The 13,327-nt window shown below is 52.2% G+C and overlaps 1 protein-coding gene across 1 annotated transcript in view; it reads right to left on the bottom strand.

Moving 5' to 3' along the window:
• JDP2 (Jun dimerization protein 2) overlaps positions 1 to 7,568 on the bottom strand; it is a 36,976-nt gene extending 29,408 nt beyond the window's left edge. The window contains exon 1 of the mRNA XM_030319604.1: positions 7,498 to 7,568. The gene's annotated coding sequence lies outside the window, so the exon portion shown is untranslated. The remainder of the gene's footprint in view (positions 1 to 7,497) is intronic.
• Between the last annotated feature and the right edge of the window lie 5,759 nt (positions 7,569 to 13,327).

Below are 13,327 nucleotides of genomic sequence, written 5' to 3'. Positions count from 1 at the left end.
GGGTCTAAACTGTGGGAGAGGGGCTCACCAGGGAGCCCCTTCTGGCCACAAGTGCACCCCACATTCTCCATCTCTGTTTTGCTTTCAAGGTGAAATTTGGTTCCCTATCCAACCCCGTGTCTCTTTCTCAATAGGTTCTGCACTCTGAAGGGGAAAAGCATGTGAGGGATTTGTACCCTCTAACCACAAAGGCTTTCACTGGACATCACTTTCTTTAAAGTGGACAGGGGACCTACCATTTTGCCCTCGGCACACCAGCCACGTCTGCCTATAAGGCCGATTGTACAGAGTTCCCTGCCTAGCACCCAAGTTCACATTTGGTGCCCCAGGCCCTACATCTGTGTTCCACCCGCTCTGCCTCCCACACCCTCCCACACCGGGGGGCCCTCAGCCCTGCCTTCCCATCCCACACCTTTCTGCCCTCCTTAGCACCTAGGGTCCCCCAGGCCATCTCAGAAAAGGATCTGAGACTCATTCGCATCAAGTTATAGTCTTAGAGCTGGAAGAGGCCCTGTGCTTATCTAAACCACATCCTCATTTTGCAGATGAGGAAATTAAGGCTCAGAGAAGTTAAACAACTTGCCCAAGGTCACACAGGGGAAAAGCCAGGGCTGGACTCCTGGTCCCTGGGTTTTAGAACCAAAGCTTTCTCACCCCGTCCTTTCTGTTTCCCCTCCTGGCATTCAAGAGAGATTAATGCAGAAGGAATGACATTTTAATGGTGGGTTTTGAGATACTAGCCCCTAGTGGAGGATTGCTCTCTTGCACAGAAGACCCTCTATTCTGCCTTCTTCAGTGCAGATCCAGGTTTAGGAAGCTCCCTGAACACCCTCCTGGGTGGGAGCCCAGACATGGACATGGCCCCTCAGACATCTTGCTTGTGGTGTGTCAGTGTACTGTGATCTTCCCTAAACCTGAGCCGGACTGAAGTCACCCTCGCCCCCGCCCCCAGAGGCAGGTCTGCAATGCAGAGAAGGTGGCAGCTTCCTACCCCAGGAGGCAGCTCTGGGGTGGAGTGGATCAGCTTGCCTGTCTCCCGGGGCCTCCTCCAGGGAAAATACAAAAGGGGCCAACGTAAGGACTCATTCCTATGCCCAGCCATGTGGACACCTCACAGGCAGAGGGGAGTGATTTCAGGCCACCGGAGCCGGCCTGACAAAAGAAACTCACATCTCCTTTTCAGGAGAGGAGCAGACCTTACAAAATCGCCTCTGCCAGACCTGAACTGATGCCACAAGGAGTCAGTGGCTCCTAAAAGGATGCTCGATTACAGAAAGGCTAATCAACAAATACTTACCGATTTAATAACTAAATGAAAATGAATGAATGAACAAATGATTAAAAAAAAAATTCACGGCGGGGCAAACTTCCGTGAGTGGGGTAAGGATCTGTCTCTGGGAGTTGAGATGTTCGTTATCCACCTCCAGATTATTTGTTCCCACAGTAGACCCCAAGAAAAATACTCCAGAGGCTTCTGTATGTTTCCCTGCCTAAGCCATCTCGGGAAGAGACACAAGCCAGACCCCACTCTATTCCGGGAATGATAGTCTCTGCTTGCAGCTTCTGTTTATTTTCATACAGATGGTATAAATGAGACACTAACAAATGATCCCAAAATATAATGGATTCTTTGCTACTGTGGAACCCCCTCGGAGGGGCAACCACCCCCTGGGAGCAGCAGTCCCATAAATTCTTGCCATTCCTGCTCCCCTGTGAACCCATCCCAGTGACAAGCCTCACTCTGAGGCTCAGACACCAGGCTTTCCTCTGCAGAAGCAAACATCCCCCCTCTCTCTCCTCCCCCCCCCCAACAAGGGTGCCCCTAAATGCTCAGATACAAACCACAAAGTCCTTAACACATGCCATTCCTAGGAGACAATCACAACAGCTGACATTCACCAGCACGAAATCATCCTACAGGGCTCTGGGGGTGGGGGTGGGGGTGGGGGTCGCAGGAGCAGGAGGGGCTCCCTTTCAGAATCGAGTCTTCACTAACTGGAAAGAGCCGGCTGACAATCCAAGGTTGAAAGGCAGCTTTGGCGATTTGAAAAATAAAACAATTCGATGTGATTTAGGGATCTATAAAAATGGGGGGGGGGGGTGGGCAGTGGCAAGGAACCAGCAACAGCCAGGAGGAATTTACCCACTTCAAGGAAGACATAGGAAAGATGACAAGAGGTGAAATCATCTCCCAAACTGCTTGTTCCATACGGAAACAATTTAGGAGGAAAAGGAGAACTATGCACTCAAAGCGTTGGGGGAAGAACCCAGTTTTTTTCCCTTCAGGGCCCCGGAGGTCGGAAAGGAAGATAAACACCCTCCAAGTCTCTGTTAGTAACTGGGATGCATAAATAAAGAGCAGGCTCTACATGTCTGCAGAAGACCAAAACGGGAAAATGGGGCTTGACCTCAAAAGACAGGGCCTAGAATCCCAAATGATTTTGGCAATTTGGGACATTGACCAGGAACAACTTGGAAACTAGCCAATAAAGAAAAGCTGGGTAATGCACAGATCGGGGATGGGACTGGCAAGGGAGGCATGAATAAGACAGAACGTGTCCAGGAAGTCACAGTAGACCCTAAGCTGCTACGGAGCCTAAGATCTGGGGAGGTGTGAGGCAGCTCCCTTAAAAGCGGGCTTGGAAGAAATAGGGACCCGATGGGTCCAAGAGGCAAGAACCTAAAGCAAAGATCTGACGGCTGTACCCCCCTGTTCTGACTTACTCAGGGTCTTGTAGGAGCACAGGGTGGGGCGCTGCCTTGTACAAGCCCAAGAAAAGCCACAACACACTTCAATTCCAGAAAATGGGCCCTGTTGGAAGATGCTAACATGGAGGGTCATTTCAGCCAAAAGAAGGAAAAGCAGAGATAACCTAGGTTTTCCTCTCTTGTCTTCTTCTCTTGTTTCCTACATGTAAATGTGTAAGATATCATTGATTTAATGGAAACATCTACAAGTAAATAATAGTCTTGCTTTGAAGGGTCATGCTCATAATGGGCTATTCTTGTTAAAAAGTGTCCAATCATCATCATCTTCATCCAGAATGGCAAAGACAGATGAAAGGCGGTAGGGGGTAAGTCAAGAGAAAGTTAGGATCTGCACCATGGACTCTCTGTCCACAGAAATAAAAGTTTAAGGGAGGCTCTAAAGTCCCTGGGCCTCTTTGAGAAGGGCAGCCCCCCTCCAGGCAAACAGCTGGCCTGGGCTGGCATCGGGAGCCCGGGATGGGCGCACAATGAGTGCAGAGGACCCGAGGCTGCAAGGCTCAGCACCGAGAGAAAGTGGAGATGAGTGGGGGCAGGCCAAGGAGCAAGGGAGCTCAGGGGTCAGGCCCCAGGAACCCCAGTGGGGTTAGAAGTCAAGAGCAGGTAGCCAGCACCTGAGAATCAGCAAGAGGGGGTGAGAGGTCTTGGGAGTCAGAGCCTGGGAAGATTCCCAGGAGGAAAACGTGGAGGACAGAAGTCCATGGCCAGGAAGGTTGCAGACGGAAAGGTTCCAGGCCAGTGGTCACAAAACGTAGTACTAACTATCGTGAATCTTGGAGAATTAAATACCAGACCTGTGCTGGGAGCTAAGGAATCATCTGGAATGATCTGTCTCCTGGAATCTGAAACGAGGTGGGTAAATCAGCTTCCAAAAGATAAGCCGATCCAGAAGGCAAGGAACGAAAGGATGGAGAAATCTCTAAGACTAAGAATGGGGCGGCCGCACAAGTGTCTCCGCACAACTGTCTCAGCTCTGCAGGCAGGAGAGCGAGGCACGTTCGGAAGAGGAACTTGGGAGCACATGTGAGAGCGAATCCAAGGTCTGCCCCTTACTAGCTGTGTGACCCTGGGAGAGTTCCCTAACCCACATCTCGCTTTCCTCAGCTGTAAAGTGGGAATAACAAATAACGCTATTTGGCCTGTAAGGCGGAGGAGAGGATTAAATTAGTTACTACTTGGAAAGTACCTGGAACAACGCCTGCACCTAGTGAGCGTGAAGTCAGCGTAGCCATGAAGGCCTTCCTTCCTGGAGGAACCCTAGTGTTGGGTGACCCGTCGACATCCCTTCCGCACATTTCCCACCTAGCACTGATCTCCCTTTCCTAGGGCTGTGAAAAAGATTCTTCCCCAGAGGATTCTCTGCTGTCCCACTTTCCAGCTGTAAACTCCAAGGGGCAAGAACATCCTGCATCCAGGCCGTTACTGCAACAGAGAAACAGAGGAGGGCAGATCAATGCTGGGTACAGAGGGGCAGAGATGAGGCAGAATACATGTCTCTCTGCCTTGGCTTCTCCTAAAGTTTCCTCCGGAGGCCAGAACACAGCTGCCTAGATCGCTGGCAAGGCACCACCAGTGTGTTCCCCCCAGAAGCAGAGGGCCAGCATCTTCTGTGTCCTTCAAGCTATGGTATCCCTACGCTGCTTAGAAAGGGACAGACCTTAGATCCTCACAAGAAGAGAATGAGGGGAGGCAGTGATCAGAGGAAGCCAGCGGCATGGCACACACTAGCATGAGCGATCCTCGCAAGGCCATCCGGGCCCATAGAGGAAACCGGAACCTCTCCCCGCAGGAAAGGTTCTTCCCTGGAGACCAGAGAAATGCTTCCGACGAGGCCCCGCCTGTAAACACAGCTTTCTCCCCTGCCTAATGTAGGTGCTCAATAAATACACGGTAAGGCATTTCTGCCAAGATCCTTATCCCAAACAGCAAAGAGCTGGGAAGGTACTACCACTGGACAAGCCTTCTATCCTCTCTTCCCGCCTCACCCCATGTGCATTCATTGGTGTCGGTAGTTCATAGTATGATACGTAACACAGACACGCACATGGCGGGTGACAAATTCTTGGCCCTTAAAAAAAATGCCACTGGCCAACTAAAGTTTTGGAAATGGAGCTCCACAAATGGAATCCTATGGGCTGCAGCAAGAAAACAGACAAAAACAAAAAAAACCAACAACAACAAAAACCCAGAATGGGGGGCTCTCGCTGGGCCTCCCACAGCCGGCAAATGAGTGTAAAGAAACACAGACTGAAAATTCCAACCTTGGGTCGCTAAGGCATTTGTCTCTGCGGAGCTTCGAGAGGCCAAACCACACACACGCACACACAAGAGTGCACACACACACACACACACACACACAGGCACACAGAGCTTGGCAGCCCGTAAGTTCCAGAGCTGGTAACACAAGCCACGGAACCGACTGCCAAGACAAGCAACAGAACGAGCCAGGCCCAGTTTCATTGGCCACCATACGCTGCATATGGCCCGGGACGCAGCCAAAACAGTGTTCTCACCCTCCTCAAAGGCATAGGAGACCCTCTGTTTTCAAACACACCTCCACAGAGCCTTAATTAAAGGAAAATGGAAAAATAATGTGCCTGCTGCTCTCCCCCTGCCTATATAGGTATGCACACACACATACCCGTACACACTCACTCTATTTTTCTCTTCCTCTCATTTCGGTTTCAAACATAATTCATTCACATGGAAAAAAGCAAACTGCATCCTGCAGCAGAAAAGCAGAAAAGAATGTAGCTTGCCCTCAGCCCTGGCTGCTCAAGTTGAGCTGGGGCAGAATGAATACTGAGCAGGCCAACCTGGAATGGCACCGGCCCCTCTCTTCCAGGGCCGAGCTGGAAACAGAGACACGGGGGAGAGAGGCAGCCCACTGCAACACCAGCAGCCCCACGACAAACAAACGAGCCCCAGAGAGCCCAGCCCTTCGAACCCTGGCAAGGATTCTGCAGGTTGGAAAAGATGCCCACAGGTCTTGCAAACAGGTGGGGCAGACAACAGACCCTGGGCTGCGAGGCATTGAGTGAGTAGAGAGATCCTTGTCCAAATCCCGCCTTAGGGGACCCTGTTAGCACTTATCAACACATCTCCTTGGAGGTGGCTGCCACCAACCCAGGAGGAAAGTCAGAGGCCCCAACGCCCGTGCCTTCCAGCAGCCCTTCAAATCTCACAGCACCCAGCTCTTCAGGAAGATTCTGGAGCTGCTGGTAGCTCTGAACCAAGGCCAAAGAAGAAGAGGAACAGAAGAGTCTTTCAGAAATCTGTCCTCCCTGTTTTAAACAAGGCAAAACCTTCACCAGCCAGAGGCACGAGAATAGATCTTGCTTCTCTTCCCCGGTCCTCAGGTTTATATAAAGGCAGAGCCATGCTCACTCACACCTGATACCTGGTTAAACTCTCCCCTAGAAACCTGCAAAGGAAGATAAGGCATCCATCCAAGCTGCAGCCAGATTTGCTGGAAAGATGAAAGCAATGGGAGGTGTTTTAAAAAACCCTCAGGGGAGGGAGGTGGGGGGGCAGGGAGGGAGATGATTTGGGAACACAGTTCAGAGCAAGGGCTTAAAGGACAAGCAGGCATCCAATCATGCTTTAACGCTCCAGGTCGGATGCCCCTCAACCTAAGACCCTGAGGACAGACCACCAAGATTTAGACCTGAGTACACACACCCACACGGTCTGCAAGCCCTTTTTGGAGAGACCCGAGCACATCTGCCCTGAGCACATGCGCTCAGGTCATAGAACCAGGCCCCGGACGCCAGTCGGGAGAGCCTTACACTGAGCAAGGGTCAGGCAACTTTGTAACGGGAGCCGACCCAAGGGGTCAGTTGAGTTCCTCTTCCACCAACCTCTATCTCCAGTCGCTAGGATGGCCCATCCATCCCTGCAGAAAAGCCAAGGACTCCCACCTTCCCAGCCCCTCCCACTAAGCCCGGGTCTCTCCACCCCGGGGTCCGGGGATCCAGGCCCTGTGGCCCAATCCCTCAACCTCCTTTGAGGGGCGGGGCAGAAGAGAGTCTTCTGGGCTGGGCAGGAGAGGAGGGGCAGGTTACCTAGCAGACTTGCCTCCTTATGTAACCTGGCTTGGGAGCCAGGGGCAGCCCAAAGGGGCCCCGGGCCGCCCCCAGTCTCGCTCCCCACCCAGAACCCGGGAGCAGTGGCCCCGAGAGAACCCTCTTCATTGGATCGAGAGCCCCAGCCCCTGTCCAGGCCCTCAGAGAGCCGCGCTCCCCCCCAGGGAGCGGGGTGGGGGCCGGCACGACTTGCCAGCAGGTCCCTGTCATCCCTCCACCACCAGCACCCTGCACCTCCCTGGCCTTTCGGCCTCCATCTGCACCCCCACCTCCCGTCTCCCCCGGGCACTTCTCTCCCCACTCACCCGCGTTCCCCGCCGCCCGAGGGGAGCACCTCCCGGCAAACGCACCGGGAAGGAGCGCGCGGGAGGGAGGCGGAGGCAGCGCCCAGGCTGTCCCGGGAGCGGACGGAGCCTCCCGTCCCAGGGCGGGAACCAACAAGGCGGCCGCCGGCTCCCCGGCGCCGGGCGGGAGGGGCCCGTGCTGCAGCGCCCCCCGCCGGGACCGCTGGCGGGCCCGGGGCCGCGGGAGCCTCCCCTCCCCGGCCCGCGCGTGGGGGCGGCCGTCCCAGGTGCCCGCGGCCGGCGCGCCCTTCCCGCCCCGCCCCGCCCGGCCCGGCGCCCCCGGCGCGCGCCCTCGCACCCACCGTGCACTAGCCGCGGGCGGAGGCGGCGCCCCCGGGGCCGGGGCCCGGCTGCAGGCGCCGTGCCCACGCAGCGCCGCTGCCGCCCGGCCGCCGAGCTCCGCCCGGTGCCCAGGCCCGTCCCGGCCCGGGAGCCGCCGCGGCGCCAGCCCCGCCGCCGCTGCAGCGTCCGCCGCCGCCAGCGCCCCCCGTCGCGGCCGCCGAGCGTCCCTCCCGCAGGCTGTGGCGGGCGGCGGGACGGGTTGCATCAGCCCCGGCTATATAGCGGCCCCTGGGCGGCGGGGAGGGGTCGGGAATGCGGAACCCGCCGAGCTGCCAGCTCCAGACGTCAGAGGGGGACGGAGAGGAAGGGAAGGAGGGGACAGGGAGGAGGGGGTGTGGATCCGGCGCCTCACACCCACTGACCTTCACCTCCCCCGCCGCCCCGGGCGCCCTCCTCCCGCCGCTCCTCGCGCTCCTCTCCCCGCGGGGGCAGCGGCGGCCCGGGCTCCCGCGCGTCCCCCGGCGCCCACCCCGCGGGGAAGCAGGACGCGGCGGGCGGTTATGTAAGAGCATCCCCGTGCACAGCCGCTTCCACCCCGCGACCCACGCCGCCGCTCGGGAGAGGGAAGCGAGAAGGCGCCGCGGCGGGACCGGCCCCCAAGCTCCTGGAGGCACCCGCAGCCTGCGTGGAACCATCTTCCTCGGTCCTCAGCGCTTTTCCCCAGACCCACGGGGGGTTTCAGCACGTTTTCATCCTTGGACACTGCACGACTGGGGGCGTGAGGGAAGGATCTCGCGAGCCGCTTTTATTTTGCGGTGAAGGATGGGCAGAGGATAGTCCCCACCTACTAGCCCACCGGGCCACCACCGCAGGCGCCCTTCGGGCCCCCCCCCCCCCGCCCCCCGGTGGCTCGCTGCGGGAAGCTCCCCTCCTCTGGGGCTGAGAGCCCACCGCTTTCTCTGGGGCTGCACCGGCTGACCCCTGGGCTTTCCGGCCCACTCCAGCGGGCTTCTTTCGGCTCAGGGCCACTCTCAGCCCTCGGCCGACCCCAGATGGCCTCTCCCCCATAACGACTTCCACTACCAACTTACTCCCACCTTTCATCCTCCTAGAGTGGTAGATGGTTAATGGCGACTCCAGAGGAAATGCGTCCTCCACGGTGCCCTCCAGTATGTAAAGGCACAGAGACACAGAGCCCTCGTGCGCACGTGTGGCCCTGAGGCCTTGGCACCATGGTTGGCATCTCCTACCTCCAGAACCCCTGGGTGCCCAGCCTACCTTTCTGCCTAAGCCAGATAGGAGTGACAGTGTTTATATTCAGTAACCTTCAGCCTCCTTCCCAGAGTGATGTCAGGCCATCACCCAGAGAAGAAAGGAAGTGAAAGAAAAAGTTCATGCCTTCTTGGAGCGGAGATGCTCAGAGTGAAAGAAACAACAAGACTCGAGACAGATGGGAGCAGAGGAGCAAAACCCAATGAGCGAGTCTCTTCAGTAGGAGTACAGTCAGATTTTATTCTCCTTACTTCCCAGTGCAGCGAAATCTTTCTGGGTGAGAGGGAAAGACGGATCAAGCGCCCAGGACGTTGACTGACCGTTTTCAGTTTTCACCTCCACCATCGGCTCCCTCCCTCAAAACGTTGAAGTTAACAAGTAAAAATGAAGTAAGGTCCTAAAAGAACACACAACGGAAAACGAGTAGTAATCTGATAGTCTTGTGGAAGAACATGACTGAGCCCCAGTAAGGCCAACTACACCTTTACTAGGGCATAAAGATCAAAGCTGGGTACTATGAAACTGCCTTATGATGTTTCCCCCATGAGACTGAGGTCTGGACGTTTATATGGAAGAAAACATTGAACAGGGGCAATGTTACTTTACGCGTCTTCGCCTGGGACTTGGAAAATCCTAAACTGATCTATGAGTGGGGACTAATAATTAGTGTGTGTGGTAAGAGCAAGTCCTCTCCAGGGCCTGCTTTGGACATGGCTAGGCCACCGGCAGTCCTGCTGGGCTTTTGCTTCCCCCCACAAATTAAATATACTACAGGGGTGGCACTGAGGGGGGTCTTTCGCCCCCCTCCAACTCCCGTTAATATCCATTAGGTTCTCTCCATTATTATCTGGATTTTTTCAACTGTATATAGAATGCCACGTAAACACAGCTTCAAGCCCTCCCTTCCAGCCCATTGCCCCCTCCCCGGTCTGTCTACATAGTCATTGCCTCTGGAAGGAGCTAGAGGCAGAGGCCACAGACTGGCTCATTTATGGAGACGTTGGCCTGCTTCTCCCTGCCCTGCCATTGGCTCTTAGGGACAGACAAGAGACCCAGCCTCAGAATTTTGAGTTTGAATTTAGCTTTCCTATCCCTTGCAACTAAGAAAGGCCTGATTGATAACACCCAGCCCTGGCACACAGGCTGACTGAGATTGCCACATATCTTAAGTGAGTCTGATGAGGCTAGGAATTTTGAGGACCTTCTGGGAAGAAAAGTTGCCAGAAGCTTGACTTGAAACTGCCGGGGGGGGGGGGCGGGGGGAAGGGGCGGCGACTGAGAGTGAAGCTAATGCAAAGAAGAGTAGAGTATAGCCAAGCAAGAGAGGGAGAGACCTATCAAGCTCAGACAGCATTCCCAGCCATGCCTGATGCCATCCCTCCCTCTGGAGTTTTTAGCTGTAGCAATCCGTGAATTACATCCTACCTAAAGCAGTTTGAATTTACATTTCCTGTTACGACGACGGTCCTTAACTTTCAGTGGTTCAACTTAGGATTTTTCAGCGTTACGATGGCGCAAATATATGTATTCAGTAGAATCCGCAGTTTGAATTTTGATCTTTTCTGGGGCTAGGGATATGCATGCGATACCCTTTCGTGATGCTGGGCAGTGACAGGTGACAACAGCTCCAAGTCAGCCACGCGATCACGAGGGTAAGCAGCCAATACACCGACAACCATTGTCGTACCCACACGACCATTCTGGTTTTCACTCTCAGTACAGGGTTCAACAGGTTACCTGAGCTATCCAATACTTCATTATTAAGTAGGCTTTGTGTTAGATAACTTTGCCCAACTGTAGGTGATCTGAACACTTTTAAGCTAGGCTAGGCTAAGCCATGCTGTTCAGTGAGCTAGGGGTGTCAAATGCATTTTCAACTTTTGATATTGTCAAATTATGATGGCGTTCTTGGGATGCAAGCCCACTGTAAGTCAACGAAGATCTGTAGTTGCAACTAGAAAAATCCTGATTAACACCCTGAGTTTTGCATCTCTGACTTATTGAGCTAACCACATTTGAAAGCTTAATGGACATCGATGACTCCCAAGCTCTTTGCCAACGTGAAAAAGTGAATTGGCAAGGTAAAATCATGAATTTCCCCAGACCGGTTTCTCCAATATTAAAGAAGGATGTGATAGTTCTGAATAATCAACCGATCAACTAGCCTCCTTATACTAGTGAGTTTAAGACGTGATTCTTCATTTGTCCCCACCTCCTACCTAGTTAGGAGAAAGGTCTTCAACACTAACAAACAGCAAGACTGAGAGTAACAAAGGACCAGTATGTGACAAGGGCCGTAAGCGCTGTAGGAGTTCCGACAGGATCGCTGCTCCGCAGAAAAATCATCCGCTAATTGTTCCATTCAAACTGTGTATGCCAAAAATTGCAAACTAGTACCTGGCAGGCTGAATTTGGTTTTGCTGCCTCAACCATACATTCTTTTTTTTTTTTTTAACCTATCAAAGATTTCACACAAAAATCTAGATTTTTAACTTCTCTTGAAAAAAATTAGGCATTTATTTTTTTTTACATTTTCTTATTGTTGATAGACAGAGACAGAGCACAAGTGGGGGAGGGGCAGAGAGAGAAGGAGACACAGAATCCGAAGCAGGATCCAGGCTCTGAGGTGTCAACACACAGCCCTACGCGGGGCTCGAACTCATGAACCGCGAGATCGTGACCTGAGCCGAAGTCGGAGGCTTAACCGACTGAGCCACCCAGGTGCCCCAGTGACACATCCTTTAATAGTGAAGATGAAATAGGTTAGGCGGCAGTAACAAACATCCCCCAAAACTCAGTGGCTTCACACAAGAAAGGCTTCTTTTTTACCCACCCAAGACACCTGTGGATCAAGGTGACTGTCCAGGGCAGAAGTCCCATAGGTAATGGCTCAGTATTACACCGCCATATCAACAAGTGTATCCATGGCCACAGTGGCAGGGAAAGAGAGAGAGAGAGGTAGAGAGGGCCGGCCATGTACCAGCGGTTAAACCTTTCCTCCTGGAGTGAAATAGGTCACTTTAGCTTACATTGGTCAAAGCAAGTCACATGACCATTTTTAATTTCAAAGAGGTAAGGAAGCTCAGTCCTCCCAGGTACCATGGAGAAGGGAACCACGAATTGGTGAATATCTGTCATCTGCCACAACGTGCACTCCTTAATGGCAACAGTGGGTTGCAGCCCACTGGAAGCTGCCCCTTTGAGATGGGACTTAAACACCCTCCTTTGACATAGTCTCCAATCAGCCTGCCAGATCATTTACAAGACCTGCTGGGCTCCTAGGGGCATTTGATTTTGCAGTTCCTGATATAGACAAAGCCAATTTCAATATTAATCTTCCTTTGTCCCTGGTGATCCATGGAATTATCACAATTTTTTCAAACAGTTTTTTTTTTTTTTTTTTTTTTTTTTTTTTTTTTTACTTTGCTAATCTTAAAGAAATGCCACCAAAAATTCTTAGGTGAAGGGCAGGATGGTATTATAAAATCAAACAATTCGTATATTCTGAAAATCACAGAGACCTATTTATGATGGTTCTTTCCTACTGCTCTTGCCTTGTCTAATCAAACACCTACCAGGAGAGACCAGGAAGAATGAGCCTCTTACTCCCCTTCCTAGTGTTGGAGAAGAAATTACATGGTAGTGATTTGGGGGAGTGATTTGGTTTAAAGTTTTAAAAGAAGGGCACCTGGGTGGCTCAGCCTGGTCAAGCGACTTGATTTCAGCTCAGGTTGTGATCCCACGGTTTTGTGAGTTCGAGCCCCGCATCAGGCTCTGTGCTGACAGTATGGGGCCTGCTTAGGATTCTCTGTCTTCCTGTCTCTCTGCCCCTCCCCTACTTGCACTGTCTCTGTCTCTCTCAAAATAAATAAATAAACTTAAGAAAATAAAAAATAAAGTTTTAAAAGATACATATGATATATTAAAATATATGACATATGATAAAATAGAAAATATACATTTTCTATATATTCTTAAAATATATATTATCATATATGTGACATTTTTAATGTGATATATATTTTTTCAGGTATTTAAAAATTTTTTTTTAATTTATTTACTTATTTTGAGAGAAAGAGAGAGAGAGAGAGCACATGAGCAGGGAAGAGGCAGAGAGAGAGAGGGAGAGAGAGAGAATCCCAAGCAGGCTCCATGCTGTCAGCGCAGAGCCTGATGTGGGGCTCAAAATCATGAACCTGTGAGATCATGACCTGAGCCAAAGTCAAGAGCTGGAGGCTTAATCAACTAAACCAGGTGCCCCTGCTTTTTTTTTTTTTTTTTTAAGGCTGAAATACTTGAGAAGAAAACTTGAGTTGAGAATGAGAAGGCTTTCCTTCCAATAACGACCAATGAGAATTTTACGAAACAAAAGGTATGTCTAAAGGTTTAATAATAAATTGGCACCCACAGAAATGCAGCCATCTCCGGGGAAACTTTCTCTTGAATCTAACACAATAAGTCTTTGGAAGATGAAGAGATAGTAAATGCTGGTTAAAATGCTGGGCCAGGTAGAATTAGGGAGAAAAGTGTAGTGGATGTATGCTGTTCTCTTCAGCATTCCTTTTTTATGAGACCCAC

This window comes from Lynx canadensis, chromosome B3 (assembly GCF_007474595.2).
Source record: "Lynx canadensis isolate LIC74 chromosome B3, mLynCan4.pri.v2, whole genome shotgun sequence".
NCBI lineage: Eukaryota > Metazoa > Chordata > Mammalia > Carnivora > Felidae > Lynx > Lynx canadensis.
The sequence above is the reverse complement of the archived record's forward strand: the minus strand, read 5'-3'. Positions and strand labels throughout refer to the sequence as shown.